The following is an 18,696-nucleotide window of genomic DNA, read 5'->3' as shown; positions in this document are numbered from 1 at the left end:
ATTCTCCTGTGAGTTTCGAAAAAGTATTAAACTAAAGAATCTGCCAATAAGACCGCAAAGTATGGTCGGAAAATAAAAGAAGTTTTAGAAAAAATGCCGCCTACGGAAAATTATACGTAGTATTCACATAATAAAAAATTTGATATGTGTGTGCAATACAGGGTGTTTCATTAATAATTGTCCATATAGTAACTGGAGGAACCTTAGCACAAAATAGGAAGATTTAACCTAAAACACTTAAATAAAATATGGTTTCTTACTGAGTTACAGGGTGTTTTATCTAAAAATTTAAAAAAAATTTTTGCTCAGCATTTTAAAACTATTCGACGTATCCTTTTCATACTTGGCAGAAAGTATAGGTACTATACAAACTACTAAATTGCGTTAAACAAACGTTTCTGGCTATTACCAGAGGCGTACGACGGGGTAAAGTGAATGGTTGACCCTTTCCAAATTCTACGCCACTGGCGGAATTGCTATTTTAATTCAATTTTTGGATTCTCCAATACTTTCTATGAAAATAATATACTCTTCATTCGTAACGACAAAGTCATTAGTTTTCGAGATCTTTGAAGTTAAAAATAAAACGACACGGTTATTTTGATTAATGTATTGTGTCGCTTCATTTTTAATTTCAAATATCTCGAAAACTAATCATTTTATCGTTACGAATGAAGAGTATATTATTTAATAAAAAGTATTGGAAAATTAAAAAATTACACTAAAATAGCAATTTCGTCAGTTGCGTAGAATTTGGGAAGGGTCAACCAGCCACTATCCCCTGTCGTACGCCTCTGGTAGTAGTTAGAAACGTTTATTTATCTTAATTTAGTAGGGTGTACAGTGCCTACACTTTCTGCGAAGTATGATAAGGATACGCCAAATAGTTTTAAAGTACTGGGTACAAATCATTTTTAAATTTTAATCATATGAATCATATCATAAATTAATCAAAATAACTGTGCCGTTTCATATTTAACTTCAAATATCTCGAAAACTAATAACTTTATCGTTACCAATGAAGAGTATATTATTTACGTAGAAAGTATTGGAAAATCTAAAAATGGCACTAAAATAGTAATTTCTCCAGTGGCGTAGAATTTGAGAAGGGTCAACCATTCACTATCCCCTGTCGTACGCCTCTGGTAGTAGCTAGAAACGTTTGTTTATCATAATTTAGTAGGGTGTATAGTAGTCGCACTTTTCACCAAGTATGAAAAGGATACGTCAAACAGTTTTAAAATGCTGAGCAAAAATATTTTTTAAATTTTTAGATAAAACACCCTGTAACTCAGTAAGGAACCACATTTTATTTAAGTGTTTTAGGTTAAATCTTCCTATTTTGTGCTAAGGTTTCTCCAGTTACTATATGGACAATTATTAATGAAACACCCTGTATACAGCTAAAAATGTAATGTAATTATTTTTTTCTACGAGCATGCAAAAACGTCTACTTTCGCGCCCGCATTTTAGTTTAGAAAGTTTCACTTTTCCGCACGCGTGTTACTTTTCCGCACGCGTGTTACATCTCCGCACGCGTGTTACTTTTCCGCACGCGGTTTTTACTTTTCTGCACGCGTGTTAATTTAGATATGTTAATATGGCAAGTAATTATAATACATGCAATAAACTAATATTTAGATATTATTTACTAATTTATTTCAAATATATCTTATTGTGTTCCTGTTTTAATGAAATTAACGCGACAATTCGATGAAATAAAATTATTTTGACATAATATTCGAAAGTCAAATCGGTAGACAATAACAGTCGTTTTGAATCATCGTCATGGAAACCAAGATCGTCGTCATGCTAACTAATTATATTAAAAGTTTGGTTTTGACAACCTTGTCAAACAATTAATTTGTGTATATATTTTCATATTAATTAAAATAATTGATTAAGATTTGGTAATTTATTAAAGACTCTTAGAAAAAATATTGTTCCTAACTCTTGCAGAAAGTCTCTTTTCCGCACTCGACTGCTTGCCGAACTCCCGCTTCGCGTCATTCGGCAAACTGCAGTCGCGTGCGGAAAAGAATTACTTTCTTCACTTGTTAGGAAAATAACTATATTTTTAGGAAAATGTCGCATCCACCTAATGGTTATTAGCGACGAAACAATATGATTGTGGTACAATATATTTTGTGGTTACATACATTATCTACAAATATTAGATTTTATTGAATACCCCAATTGTTTTTAAAAAGTCAATTAAATTTTTTGTTTCCTTATTATAGTAGTGGAGGAAAGTATGTTAAATTTTCAGTTACTCGAGCGTTATGACGACCTATTGGGTTGTGAAGAGTAGGTCCTAAAACCAAAAAAGTTAATTTTTTTGGTTTTTTTTTTAATTTTCTAATTCTTACAGACGTTTTTTACGATTATACCGCCACCCCTCTCCGTGGAGCCTCGTGTTTTGTATCATTCGATAGATTTTTGAAAAATATTGATCACGTATTTTTTAGTTTTTTTGATCTGACGTTCATTTCGCGAAATATTCGCTTTTTTTGCAAAATTTTGTGACTCTGCCCAAATCGTCAGATTTTTGAAACATACACTGTTTTATATGTACTTAACTTACCTTATCTTAATCTGATGATTTCGAGTTTTTCTAAGGATAGATTTTTTTTCGGACTGCCTTAACGAATAACGAATACAACAAGCCAAAAACAATAAAGCACCTGTACCAGATCAAATCCCTGTTGAGCTACTTAAACTTTTAGATGAGGAAAACATTACCTACTTGACTACTTTCTTTAACAAAATTTACAACGAAGGAAAAATACCAGATGATTGGTTGGAGTCACTGTTTATAACATTACCAAAGAAAAGCAGGCCCACCAAATGCAGCGATTTTAGACTAATCAGTTTGATGAGTCACACACTTAAGATACTTTTACGTATTATACAAAACCGAGCATTCCTTCTGTGAGAAACTAGAATGGGTAATAAGCAATTTGGATTTAGAAATGGTCTAGGAACTAGAGAAGCACTATTTTGTATGCGCGTTCTATTACAAAAAAGTTGTGATTTCCGAAAGAACGTTTATGTTTGTTTCATCGACTTCGAGAAGGCATTCGACCGAGAACAACATAATACACTTTTCGATTGCTTGCAGGCAGCCACTACGATTTAAGACTGCTGAAATACTTATGTTACAATCAAGTAGCCTCTATCCAAATCGGAAACAGTCGTACTGAAAAACTACCGATAAAACGTGGAGTACGACAAGGTTGTGTTTTATCACCCACCCTTTTTAATCTGTACTCTCAAGAAATCTTTACGGAGGCTTTGGATGACAGACAAGAGGGAGTAAGGCTAGGCGGAGAAGTAATCAACAATATTAGATACGCTGACGATACAGCCATTCTTGCTGAAAATTTACAAGATCTTCAGAACTAAATCTAGTCAGTGAAGCAAGTTATTGGAGAGGCCTTAAAATCAACAATTCAAAAACAAAGTGGATGGCAGTTGGAAAGATTAATATAGATCAAGGTCAGCTTTCTCCTGATGGAGAGGAGTTAGAACAAGTAAATCATTTCAAGTACCTTGGCAGTTGGTTAAATGTAAATTGTGACTCTGATGAAGAGATAATAACGACGATAGAAATATCACGGAAGGCTTTTATGACCTGGAAACCAGTTTTATGCAACAGAAACCTGTCGATGAATAAATGAATATTCGAAAGAAGGTGCTGAAATGGTATGTGTGGTCTATCCTATTGTATGGTTGTGAGACATGGACGTTAAAAACCACAATGCTAAACAAAGTAGAAGCATTCGAATTGTGGTGCTATCGACGAATCATAAAGGTATCGTGGGTTTCGCACACTTCCAATGAAGATGTTCTTCAAATACTGAATTTATAACGTCTGCTAATAAGCATCATAAAGAGGAGAAAAACAAAATACTTCGGCCATATAATTAGAGGACCTAAATACCATCTGCTTCGCCTTATAATACAAGAAAAAGTGGAGGGAATGAGATGGAATGGTCGAAAGAAACTTTCATGGCTGCGTAATATTAGACAATGGTGCGGCTGCACAGTACAAGAATTATTTCGCGCAGCAGCCGATAGAGAGAGATTTCAGGAAATTTTAAACATGATGACGGCCAACGTCTGAATACAGACACGGCACCTAAAGAAGAAGAAGATAATCTGATGCTCTCGAGTAACTGCAAAAATCCCCGCTTGGGCTCCCCTACCATTATGGTCAAGTTATATTTGATACGAGTCGGTCTTGACGGTCCAGTTAGCTGGGGCTCAGTCGATCGACAAGTTTAGTGGATTTGCGATTTGCGTTCGAGGCTCAGCTAGGTCATGAAATTTATAAAACGCCAACGCCGTAGTATAAAACTCAATAGAGTCTACGGCTTGGTCTGGAATAAACTGGCGTCTGATCGGCCTATGGAGAAGCGGTACGGGAAGCGATAAGGGCTTCCGGCTTGGTGATACTCCTCCATAGATCCCTACCGAAGGGCGTTGACGCCTAAGAACGGTGTATACATGTATATTTGATACGATATTAAAATCAATACATTCTTCTGTATATTTTTTGCAATAAATGAACAAATGTCTGACAGTTAGTTATTTGTTACAAGATTCACAAATAGGTGGTTCAATTCTTGAGATCAAATATGAGTGGGTAAGCCTGGTATGGCCTAGTCGTAGTCATAGGCGGTTGAATACTGTTTGCTCATAACAACTTTTATGAACTGTTTTGGCTTTTTTTACTGTGTCTTTAATTTGCCAGAGTTCTGAATTTGAATTTTGCCATTTATCGAGCCAGTCATTTAACACATACTGCTTTAACAATATTTTCAAGTCATTATTGGCACATTTTAATATAGTTTCTCTATCCGCACTACTCACTGCACTACGCGCACTTGAATCTGCATCTTCATTTCTCTAATGCCCACGTGCGAAGGAATCCAAATTAATAAGGCTGACTATTCTACAATTTCGATGAGATAAGTGAAGCTACGACTTGATCATTGTTTCAATTGCGTGATTTGGATATATCTTTTGTACCGATGTTATCGAACTAAGCGAATCAGACAGAATCACTATTCTAGTTATGTTATTGTCATTAGAAAACTTACGTGCTCTGTAGCGAGCGAATAATTCGGCTGTGTATATACTGCAATGCAGTGAAAGTCGAAATAAGTGCTTATTTGAATTGGTAACGAATGCCGCACCAACTCCTTCATTTGTCTTCGAAGCGTCTGTAATATGACAGAAGTTTTGGTAGGGTTCCAATATACATATTTGACAAATGTGCTTTAATGAGTAAGGAAGGTGTTTCTGCTTTATTATAGCAGCTTAGGCTAATATTACATTATGGCATATTGATGGAATAAGGGGGCGGATCATTGACGAGGTTGGAGTCAAAAAAACTAGGAAAGTCAAAATTAAGTTCACGCAAATAATATGTTCTGACTCTTTCGTAATATGGTTTTCTCAAATTTGGTTTGGAGTTAAACAGATTGCAATATTTATTATTAGTGAACGTGTTACTGGACAAAAGTTTATCTGGTGTACAGTAGACTGAGGATGAATGTGAAAGAATTAGTTGCATTCGTCTACGATAAAGATATATTATTCTGAAGCTATTTCCCTGTGACAATTTTACAATCAACTATTTTTAATGGGAAACAAGCCACAATTTTACCAAAAATGATTTTATTAACGTTTCGAGGCCCAAATCGGGTTTCGTTGTCAAAATACAAAATACTCATTTGACAACGAAACCCGATTTGGGCTTCGAAACGTTAATAAAATCATTTTTGGTAAAATTGTGGCTTGTTTCCCATTAAAAATAGTTGATAAAGAGATGGTTCGGCCAGTTCTGCATAAATAATACTCTCTATTATAGGTGTGCTCCTATCTGCTCGCAATACTCTTCTCAGACTGTTCGTATGAATTACATCTAGAGATTTTAGAAGAGTTTTTCTTGCAGATGCATAAGCAATGCAGCCATAGTCCAGTTTAGATCGAATTAAAGATTTGTATACTGATAACATTGTCACTTGCTCGGAACCCCACTTCTTATTTGACAGTATCTTTAAAAGTGCAGTTGTGTGTGGCAAGTTAAATCTAACTGTTTTATATTTAATGTTCTTTCTAATGTTAAATGAGAACAAAATGCTATTGGTTTTACATACAAAGTAATATTTGTGTTGATATTTGTATTTGTTTTTGAAAGAATACTGCCTTTGGTTTTGGAATTACACCGAGAGAAAAAAATTCTTGACATAAAGAAACTTTATTTATATTTAAGAAATATCGGCTTCATATATTGCCTAAGAAATATATCTTTGTATGTGATATAAAATTTTTTAAATATTTTAAAAATATTTTAATTTAAACAAAGAAATATATCTTAAACCTGATTGAACTACTTATCACTTTTACAAACTTCAAACCCATTTAACGAAAAAAATTACACTTGATGTTAAATTGATGTTATTAGTCATAAGAATATATTTTCTTGACGTTACAGAACTATCCATTCTCAGTACTGTTTATTCATGTTAATAATATAAAATACCTTACACACGTCATACATTTACAAAAAAAATATTTTTTAGGTAAAATAATTAAAATTATGTTCTAGATGTAGATATTCCTAAATACTGTAAAGAGGATTTTTTTAACATTTTTTAATTTTATTTTCAAATTCTTTTCCAGATAAAGGACCCCGCAGAAACCTTATGGGAAATGGGTCTCTGTCAAATGGATTTGAAACTTTGGGTTCTGGTAGTCCTTGATGTGTAGAACAAAAGACTCAATGGGCGCGTAGCTCCAAAAAATCATGGTTTTAAGATATAAGCCTCTGAAGTTATAGGTACAGTGAGGACTTTTGAGCTGGAATAAATTTATTTTCTCGAGAATGGGCGACTCTAGATTTAAATTACCACTCAGGTAGATTTTTATTTTTAAATTATAATTTTTTGGCATATATATCATACTAGTGACGTCATCCATCTGGGCGTGATGACGCTATCGATGATTTTTTTTAAATAAGAATAGGGGTCATGTGAGAGCTCATTTGAAAGGTTATTCAATTCTCTATTCACTAATATAAACATTAACATAATTATTTATACAGGGTGCTCAAAACATCTTTTGAATTAAATTAATTGAGACAAAAAGAAGAACGTATATAATTTATTTAATTCGAAATACATTTTACTATTGTCCGAAAACATGAAAAAATTGTTTATTTGATAAATAGATATTGTTTTTCGCTTAAATTCAATATTAAAGCTGCCACCCACCTGCCTCTTAGCAGTTTAAACATTTAATTTAAGCAAAAATCTATGTTTATTTTTCAAATTAACATTTTTTTCTGTTATCTGACGGCAGTAAAATGTAATTCGAATTAAATAAATTATACAAGGTGTCCAGAAACTCTACCAACAAACAAAGACAGGAGATTCCTCAGATAATTTTAAGACAATTTAACCCAATTCACCTAGTCCGAAAATGTTTCTTAAGGGAGCTAGAGCTCTTTGAATAATATGGCGTCATGAAATTAGTTTTTTTTAAATACCTCCAGAACGCTTCTTTTTAGAAAAACGAAAATTGGTATGCGTATTTACTTTTCAGAGATGAATCGATTCCATCCATTGCAAATTTCTAGTACCGGTCATAGGCGTCCGTTTTGGGTAGAGCAACGGGTGTTTTATCGCATAACTTTTTTGTCCTTAACTTTTATGCATTTTCGGCACCTGATGATTAAATTGTGAGGTATTCTAGTACTAAAAGGTACTCTCGCTTTAAGTCGGTAGGACACCCCTTTTTCTAGAAAAATCGATTTGAAAGTTTTTCGTTTTTGGAATTTGAAAAAAAAATTGAAAGAACTTCTCAACAAAAAACGAAGTATTTTACCAACATAAAGTAAGAGTAACTTTTAGTACTCGAATACCTCATACTTTAATAATCTAGTGTCAAAAATGCTCAAAAATTCAAGACAAAAAAATTATGCTATAAAATAACTGTTGACCTACTCAAAACGGACGCCTATGACCAGTACTAGAAATTCGCAATTAATGAAATCGATTTATCTCTGGAATATAAATAAATGTACCAGTTTTCGTCTTTCTAAACAGTTTTTTTTTGAATATTTTTTTTAATTCAAAAAGTGAAAAATTTTCATATCGATTTTTCTAGAAAACGGTGTGTTCTACCGATTTAAAACAAGAGTACCTTTTAGCGCTATAATATTTTACAATTTAATAATACAGTGTCAGAAATGAACAAAAGTTAAAGATAAAAAAGTTATGCGATAAAATAACCGTTGCCCCACCCAAAACGGACGCCTATGATCGGTACTAGAAATTTGCAATGAATAGGTTAGATTTATATCTTGAAAATAAATACGCGTACCAATTTTTGTTTTTTTAAATAGAAGCGTTCTGGAGGTATTTAAGAAAAACTAATTACAAGACGCCATCTTCAAAGAGCTCTAGCTCCCTTAGGAAGCATTTTCGGACTAAGTGAATTGGGTTATATTATCTTAAAATTATCTGAAGAATCTCCTGTCTTCGTTTGTCGGTAGAGTTTCTGGACACCCTGTATACATTCTTCTTTTTGTCTCAATTAATTTAATTTAAAAAAATGTTTGGGGCACCCTGTATAAATAATTGTTAATGTTTATATTAGTGAATGGAGAATTGAATAACCTTTCAAATGAGCTATCACACGATCCCTATACTTATTAAAAAAAATCATCGATTGCGTCATCACGCCCAAATGTATGACGTCACTAGTATGAATTATATGCCAAAAAATTATAATTTAAAAATTAAAATCGACTCTAATCGTAATTTATCTCCAAAGTCGCCCATTATCGAGAAAATGAATTTATTCCAACTCAAACGTCCTCACTGTACCTATAACTTTAGAGGCTTATATCTTAAAACCATGATTTTTTGAAGCTACGCGCACATTGAGTCTCTTGTTCTACACATCAAGGACTACCAGAACCCAAAGTTTCAGACCAGTTGACAGAGAGCCATTTCCCATAAGGTTTCTGCGGGGTCTTTTCTGATATTCTCAGGTTCTCAGACAGAACATTAAAACATTTTATTGCCCAATAACCTGGTCCATTTTGACACTTTTTTAGACGCCAATATGCTGGTATCATATTCTGCTTATATGTCTAGTCTCATAACTGTGCTGATCTGCGTCAGTTATATATAGATTTATATTCATATTCATGAATCAAATGTTTTCTAGAATGTACTGTGCTGGTACAGTAACAGTAAGAATTCCCAATCTCTTATAAGCCTGACTGCAGCCCTCCCTAAATTGCAAACCATTAAGGACCCTCACTACCTTTATATGCAGACCAAATACTCTGTAAGTGTCAGCTGCATGACCCCAGACAAGGATAGCATACAAAAGATGTGAGTAAAGTATGGAGTGATATGCAGTACATAAAGTCTAAGAGTGAGACACATTTTGATAGGTTTCTCAAAATATAGAGACTTTTATTTTGTTTTTTGCACAAGTTATTAACATGTGGGCCATAGGCGTAACCAGGATGATCCTAAGGGGGGTTACAACTACTAGAAAGGGGGGGGTTACAACTACTGGAAGGTCTCTGAGGGGTATGGTGTTAAGCGTATAAAGCTCAAAGTACATCCCAATGGGGGAGTTATAACCCCCAAAACCCCCCTAGTTACGCCTATGATGTGGGCCCCACTATAATTTTGGATCCAAAAGAACTCCTAAAAATACAATCTCGCCGACTCCATCATTCTTATCACACACATATCTCATTGTGAAAATCACTTTTCTAGTTTTATTGCTGTTCAGGACCATCCCATTTGCAGCAAACCATTGCTCAGTCCTGTGTCTTGCCACCATAGAACCCTCCCGCATATCCTCAATATTATCAGCTGCGTAGGCCACCGTAGTGTCATCCGCAAATAATGTTTATTTAGCATTAGATATATTTCATGTTTGGAAGATCGTTAATATAAATCAAGAATAAGATAGGGCCCAGTATTGAAACCTGGGGTACTCCAATATTTAACACAGTATCTGTCGACAACACTCCACCAACCCTCACAGCCTGCACACTATCTCTCAGATATGATTTTATAAGCTCGATACTCTCAGAACAAAAGATATATTTTTCTAATTTCTGCAGGAGGATTTCATGGCTGACCAAGTCAAAAGCCTTGCTCAGGTCACACAAAACGACTGAGTTAAATTGGAGCTTATGAAATGACTCCGTAATATAAAATATAAGATATAAAATACCTAAAGTGGTATTTTTATTTTTGCGAAACCCAAATTGACATTCAGAAAATATATCATTAACCTTGAAAATATCGACTATTTGCAGTGCCATGCACTTTTTTCGAAATACGTAATTGGTAGCAGTGAGACTGGACGATAGTTTTCTGTCAGGTTTGAATCCCTTTTTTTGAAGATTGGACAAATTAGTGCTTTTTTAAGAACATATGGAAAAACAAATTATTTGTTGCAGATATTAATTATTAGCTTAGTAAGTGGAAATATTATGATATTTTTTATTGTTTTGATTAACTTTACATCCAGTCTAAGATTGTCCGGCTGTTTTTATTTTTCAAATTATTTATAATATCCCGTACTGTGTTGAAAATGACTTCTGAGAAACAAAACTGATTTGGTACATTTATTTGAGTTATATCCATTTGATCTAGATTTAAAACTGGAATACCTTTGATCAAGTTGGATGCTACCTGTGAAAAATAATCATTAAAGATATTAATTGGGACTGATATTAAGAGGTTGACTAGTATTTTTCTTAATACCACGATGTTCACTTAAGTACTATTTTCCTCATAGACTTTATTGGATTACAATAATTCCTGAGGATATTGTTATTTGCCATTATTTTTGCATTCCGTATTGCAGTTTTGTATTGCATTTTTAAGTTTTTATATGTACTCTTAATATCTGGAGACTGGTAATGCTTTTTAAGCTTGTACAAAAAGTGCATCTGATCACGCATACCTTTTAAGTCATTATTAAACCAATTAATGTTATTAGTTTGATTGGCCCTTACCTTATCTCTTTTCTCTGGAAAAGATTCCAAATAAGCTTCTTTCAGGATATTCATAAATGTGTCAAACTTGTCATTCACATCCAAAGTAATTTTTCCTTCCTGATACTGATCTACTTGATGCACTGAAAAACCAACCTGTTGTCCTTTGCTGTCAGAGAAACCTAGTTCACATACTTTAGCCATCTCACACTTTATCTCAGAATCCAGGAAAATATTATCAAGAGAGTTTTGTCCTCAAGTCGGCTCAAAAAGTGTTTGATTTACATTGCAACCGTCTAATACATCTTGTACCCTAGTTGTATATTGATGTCATTTTTTGTACAAAATTTTACATTGAACTCACCTGCCAAGACAATGGGTTTTCCCATGCCAACACTCTCCAGAAGTCCAGAAGTAAAGATGCAAAAAAGGTGTCAAAAGAGCCAGATGGGCTACGATATAAATATATAATACTTACATTTACAAAATAAAAATGTATACCATTTTTATTCAGTTGCAATGCGAAGGCAAAACAATCTTATTTTTCACTTAGAACAGGGAGCGCAGTCCAGCACACCTGAATCGACGATTTTCGATTCATAATGGAATCATCATCGGAGAGGCGTAGGCCTGCTGCTCTCTGCTCGAAGTGACCAAACCATGAAAGTTTATCCCCGCACTGCAACTGACGTGTATGGAGTAGGTGACTAGCGTCATCTGGCAACTGAAAGGTACAGTTTTCAATCCTAATAGCAACATTAATAATATTGAAAAATATTACAAATATTACTAAGAGATTTTTAAATTGAAAACTTATTGGTAAATTTCCATGGTAACACCTCCATGGCTTCTAAAATTTGCAAGCCAGATGGATGCTGCAGTGAAGAAAAGAGTGAATTCTAAAAAGATGCAATTCACAACCCCCGTCTGCAGCTTGGTAAAGTTCCAACGGAAAATGGACCTAGTTACTCTATAGGAGTAATACTAATATAAAATAAAAATGTATACCATTTTTATTCAGTTGCAATGCGAAGGTAAAACAATCTTATTTTTCACTTAGAACAGGGAACGCAGTCTAGTCCAGGGCGCATCTCTTTTGAGATGGACGTTGAGAGGTGACTCAAATTTTTTTGGAGAAATTGCTTGAAAATAAATGAAGTAATAATATTTGAGCTATCCTCCCTCTTAAAAACGTCCGGAACATTGTTTAAATAATCAAAATGTCAAAAATTGAAGGAAAAATTCGATTTTTTTATTGGTTTTTTGATTATAACTTTAAAAGTATTCATTTCCGAGAAAAGTTGTACTAACATAAAAGTTGCGTAATTAAATTTCCTACAATATCGAATTGGTTAAAAATTTAAAAAATAGTCACCCTAGTTGCAAAATAGCAATAATTGCGAAAAATACCATACAAAAACAAGTATTCGCATTTTACGATTTTCAAACATTTATGCTACACTTAGGACCTTCATATTTCACCCAGAAAAACTTTATGATACAGTAAAACAATACTGTCAATTTCATTAAGATCGGCTTAACAGATTTTGCAAAATAAATTTTGCAATCCAGCTTTCGCAAAAAAAATTCATTTTTTCAAAATGTTACAGGACTGAAAATAAAGCAGATAGCAAGTTGAAATTTTTTTTGCTTATAGAAGAGTACTGTACCCTTCATTTGCAATTTTCAAAATTAAAATCGATTAAATACCACGGCGTCAGAAAATGTTTGAAATAAACAATAATTTTTGGTGCTACGCGGAGGACAGCGTTGTTCGATTCACACAAGTTGATTTCCACCAAAATTTCTTCCTATCTTTATCTAATATATTATTTTCTTACTCTATATTTTGTTTTATTTTAATATTTTAATTCCACAAAAATCAAACTAATTTTTTTATTGTTTGTGAAATATTGTTTAAACAATTGCATATGTTTAAAAATAATAAACGTTTATTATTTAAGTTAAAATATATGAACAAAGAAAGTTTTTACTAATAAAAGTGTTATTTCAAAGGATAGAGTATTTGTTTTTATTTTGCAATAAACAAATTTATTTATTTATATCGAAATGTAATAAAAATTAAAATGTATTCATCATTATCAAAGGTCATTGGAATGCCTAATCAGAGCAAACTATCCGCTGTCCTGCGCGTAGCACCAATAATTAAGGTTTATTTAAAAATATTCCTGACGCCCTGGTGTTAATCGATTTTAATTTTGAAAAATTGCAAATGAAAGGTACTGTACACTTTTATACGCAAAAAAATTTTCAACTTGCTAGCTGCTTTATTTTCAGTCCTGTAACATTTTGAAAAAATGAATTTTTTTAACGAAAGCTGGATTGCAAAATTTATTTTGCAAAATCTGTTAAACCGATCTTAATAAAATTTACAGTATTGTTTTACTGTATCATAAAGTTTTTTAGGGTTAAACATGAAGGTCCTAGGTGTAGCATAAATGGTTGAAAAACGTAAAATGCGAATACTTATTTTTGTATGTTTTTTTCACAATTATTGCTATTTTGCAGCAAGGGTGACTATTTTTTAAATTTTTAATCAATTCTATATTGTAGGAAATTTAATTACGCAACTTTTATGTTAGTAGAACTTTTCTCGAAAAGAACACTTTTAAAGTTATAATCAAAAAACCAAGAAAAAAATCGAATTTTTCCTTAATTTTTTGACATTTGGATTGTTTAAACAATGTTCCGGACCTTTTTGAGAGGGAGGATAACTCAAATATTATTATTTGATTCATTTTCAAGCAATTTCTGCAAAAAAATTTGAGTCACCTCTCAACGTCCAAATGTACTAATATTTTTACAGATGCGCCCTGGTCTAGTCCAGCACTCTGAATCGACGATTTTCGACTCTTATTGGAGTCGATCGAGCGCTCCGTGTTCTAATTGAAAAATAAGATTGTTTTACCTTCGCATTGGAACTGACTAAAAATGGTATACATTTTTATTTTATATTAGTATTACTCCTATAGAGTAACTAGGTCCATTTTCCGTTGGAATTTTACCAAGCTGCAGACGGGGGTTGTGAATTGCAACTTTTTAGAATTCCCTCTTGTCTTCACTGCAGCATCCATCTGGCTTGCAAATTTTAGAAGCCATTGAGGTGTTACCATGGAAATTTACCAATAAGTTTTCAATTTAAAAATCTTTTAGTAATATTTGTAATATTTTTCAATATTATTAATGTTGCTATTAGGATTGAAAACTTTGCCTTTTACTTATATTTACTTTTTTAAAACAATCATAGAGTATTCAATACACTTTTCTAGGTTAAAATTCTCATAACAGTTTAGCTGTTAATCAATGCTGTTATCTCCTAATAGTTACCTTAATTCAAGTTGCAAACTTGAGAACACGCGAAATATTGGTATACAATAAGAAATTCTATATCTGAACATAATGACTTTTAGTTTAGATTGGGCGAAATAAGACAACAGGAGTAAAAAGGGGCGAAGTAAGTCGAACGAAGACTAAAATAAATTAACAATATTAAGCAGGCGGACGAAAAATTGGATAAAATATTTTTTCATTTACAAGGTGAGTTATAAAAATCGATCAAATTCACCTAAGTACAGTAAGGCACACCAAAGAAACATGAAACGTAAATCACGTTTCACGGAAATAAAACACTGCTAAACAAATAGACGACCGGCTATTTATGAAACTTTCCGAAAATAAAAATGTGTTATGAGCATGAATCACACTCGTTTCATTGGTAGGCGGACTTCCAAGGTTTGTTTAGCCGTGTTTAATTTTCATGAAACGTGTTTTACATTTCATGTTTCATGTTTTTCGTTTCATGTTTCGTTGGTGTGCGGCTTGCCTAAGGTCTCTTTTTATGCGGATTTTTTATGCAATTTTGAAGTTATGCGGTTTGTATTTCATCCAAAAATTTCTATTATTAATAACTAGTATAATTAATTTAACTATTCCCATCCAGATGTCATTAATCTGAAGGTTTGCAATTCGGGTATTCCCCTTGTTTCATGTTCCATGATGTAGCATGTAGCTATTACATAAATCTGAGTTTCGCATTGAAAGGTATAATCTGTAATTCTTTTGAAATTAAATGTAAATGTTTAAGTATTTAAGAATTCAACGCTCGGTTTCATAATCAGTTAAAGTGGACTTTAAATTTTAAGTTGGTACCTTTATCAATGCAATGCATAGGGGTAAATATCAACGTTAAAGTGAAATTTAGTTAATGTTCACTTTAAGTTGATTATGAAACCGGGCGTTAATGTTGCTTATTTCAAGTTGCAGTATAATAAACAGCACATTTTGATTTCTGGATTGAAACATTTAATTAAGTGTCATGAAGTTTTATGTTTCATTAAAAAAAAACATCAAACACATTAGTACGGTATAGTTAGAACCAAACCCAGACATCCAAAGTGAAAGTTATCCTCCAGCACCAAATTGTTCTATATGCTCCACATAATGTTCAGAAAAAAGTCACACCATTTTGAGCTTCGGGTTTGGTGGGGAGAGGGGGGAGAAATCTGCAAATTCGTAGTTTTTCAAGTTTTTCGTCAATATTTCTAAAACTAAGCGGTTTAGCATGAACAACCTTCTACAAAAAATTGTTCTACATTAAATTTTAAATAAAAAAGGCCCAATGCATAACCCTTCTGAAATGAACGGTTCCAAAGTTACGGAGGTAGTATAGTATAATTGGTCCAAAAAAAGGCCTAACCCAGACATCCAAAGTAAAAGTTTTCCTTCAACACCAAATTGTTCTATATGGTCCACATATTGTTCAGTAAAAAGTTACACCATTTTGAGCGTTCGGTTTGGGGGGAGATGGGAGAGAAGTCGGTAAATTAGTAGTTTTTTTACGTTTTTAGTCAATATTTCTAAAACTATACTTTAGCGTCAGGAATGTTCTATAGAAAAACGTTCTACATAAAATTTAAAACGAAAAAGGTTCGATATATAATTGTTATAAAATCAACGGTTCCAGAGTTACGGAGGGTGAAAAGTGGAGGTTTTCGATACTTTTTATATTTACCGATTTCTCCCCCCTCTCCCCCCCCCCAAACCCGACGCTCAAAAGGGTGCGACTTTTTTCTGAACATTATGTAGACCATATAGAACAATTTGTTGTTGGAGGATAACTTTCACTTTGGATGTCTGGGTTTTTGGTATAGCTATATCATAAATATTGCCCAAAAAATATAAAAAGTATCGAAAACCTCGACTTTTCACCCTCCGTAACTCTGGAACCGTCGATTTTATAAGAATTATGTATGCAATATTTTTTGTTTTAAATTTCATGTAGAACATTTTTGTATATAACATTGTTTACGCTAAAGCATAGTTTTAGAAATATTGACGAAAAACCTAAAAAAACTACTAATTTACAGGCTTCTCTCCCATCTCCCTCCCAAACCGGACGCTCATAATGGTGTAACTTTTTACTGAACAATATGTGGACCATATAGAACATTTTGGTGTTGGAGGAAAACCTTTACTTTAGATGTTTGGGTTAGGCCTTTTTTTGGACCAGTTATGCTATACTACCTCCGTAACTTTGGAACCATTCATTTTAGAAAGATTGTGCATAGAAATTTTTTATTTCAAATTTAATGTAGAACAATTTGGTATAGAGGGTTGTTCATGCTAAACCGCATAGTTTTAGAAATATTGGCGAAAAACTTAAAAAACTACGAATTTACCGATTTCTCCCCCTAACCCCCAAACCCGACGCTCAAAATGGTGTGACTTTTTTCTGGACATTGTGTGGACCATATAGAACAATTTGGTGTTGAAGGATAACTTTCACTTTGGATGTCTGGGTTATGCCATCTTTTGGATCAACTATACTATATACAGGGTGAGTCATGAAGAACTGTACATACTCCTACCTCGTATAGAGGCCCCTATGGGGAATAACAAATGACCATTAAAAAGTGTCTGCTCCCATTGTTTAATAATATACAGGGCGAGTTTCGCATTTTGACAGAACTTTGTATTCGTCATAATTTTTGAACGGTCAGATCGATGTGTCTCTTATTTTGGTCAATCGTTACACTATTGCCACCTAATCAACTGACAAATAGGCAATTAAAATAACATATTTATTTTCTTCCGCACACGATTGCTTAATTTTTTATAAAAAAATCAAATTTGATTATGAATTAAAAGTTTGGTAAAGTGAACCATAGATTTAACAAAATTAACTTTTATTACCAAAATTAATTTTTTTTGAACAAATATTTAATTTATGTTACCACCAATCAACTGATTTATTCAAACAAGAAAAAATCAGGGCCGGATTTAAAAAATAAATTCGTTTAGTTCTTAGAAAAAATTTCACCCTGTATACACTTTTTGAAAACTCTAATATGATTTTTACGAATTAGACAAATAAGCAATTAAAATGGCATATTTATTTTTTCCCCACACGTTGACTTAACTTTTTATAAAAAAAACATCAAAGTTGACTATGAATAATTAAACGTTTGGTAAAGTGAACCATAGATTTAAAAAAAAATAACTTTTATTACAAAAATGAATTTTCTTTGAACAAATATGTAATTTATGTTATCACCCAATCAACTGATTTATTCAAACTAGAAAAAAATCAGGCCCGGATTTAAAAAATTAGTTTGTTTGGGTCTTAGAAAAAATTTCACCTTGTATACGTTTTTTGAAAACTCGAATATGAATTTTACAAATAAGACAAGTAGGCAATTAAAATGGCATATTTATTTTTTCCCCACACGATTACTTATTTTTTTATTAAAAAATCAAATTTGACTATGCATAAAAAGTTTGGCAAAGTTTTTGCATAGATTTAAAAAAAATAACTTTTTTTACAAAAATTAATTTACAAAAACAACGTTTTTCTTAAAATTAAAAGTTTTACCATTTTTTTTTTTTTTTTTTTCTATAACACGTCTAGATCTAAAACTTCCCATAACACTTCTTTTGGACTCTATAGTTTAACACAGACGTGATCAAATTGATAAATAAATTTTTCCACCTAATTTTTGCGATTTACAAGTTTGCAGCTTTTACAAGAAGAAGACTGAAAGTCTACAACAATTTTCATAGTCTTCACAATGGTAAGAGGTATGTGCTGTAAAAATTTCAGAAAAAAAAATATTAAAGTGGAACAGAGTTGTAGCGAGTTAAACCGTGAGTTAATTTTTTTTTTAATTTTTAGGTTAAAATTCCGATTTTAACAAATTTGATTTTTTAATAAAAAATTAGGTAATCGTGTGGGGAAAAAATAAATAAGTATGCCATTTTAATTGCCTATTTGTCTTATTTGTAAAATTTATATTAGAGTTTTCAAAAAGCGTATACAGGGTGAAAATTTTTCTAAGACCAAAACGAACTAACTTTTTAAATCCGGACCTGATTTTTCTCTAGTGTGAATAAATCATTTGATTGGATGGTAACATAAATTACTTATTTGTGCAAAAAAAATTAATTTTTGTAATAAAATTTATTTTTTTTTTAAATCTATGGTTCACTTTACCAAACTTTTAATTCATAGTGCCATTTTAATTGCCTATTTGTCTAAATTGTAAAATTCATATTAGAGTTTACAAAAGCGTATACAGGGTGAAATTTTTTGTAAGACCCAAACGAACTAATTTTTTTTAAAGCCGGACGTA

Source organism: Diabrotica virgifera, chromosome 8 (genome assembly GCF_917563875.1).
Source record: "Diabrotica virgifera virgifera chromosome 8, PGI_DIABVI_V3a".
Classification (NCBI taxonomy): Eukaryota; Metazoa; Arthropoda; class Insecta; order Coleoptera; family Chrysomelidae; genus Diabrotica; species Diabrotica virgifera.
Note: the sequence above shows the minus strand (reverse complement) of the source record.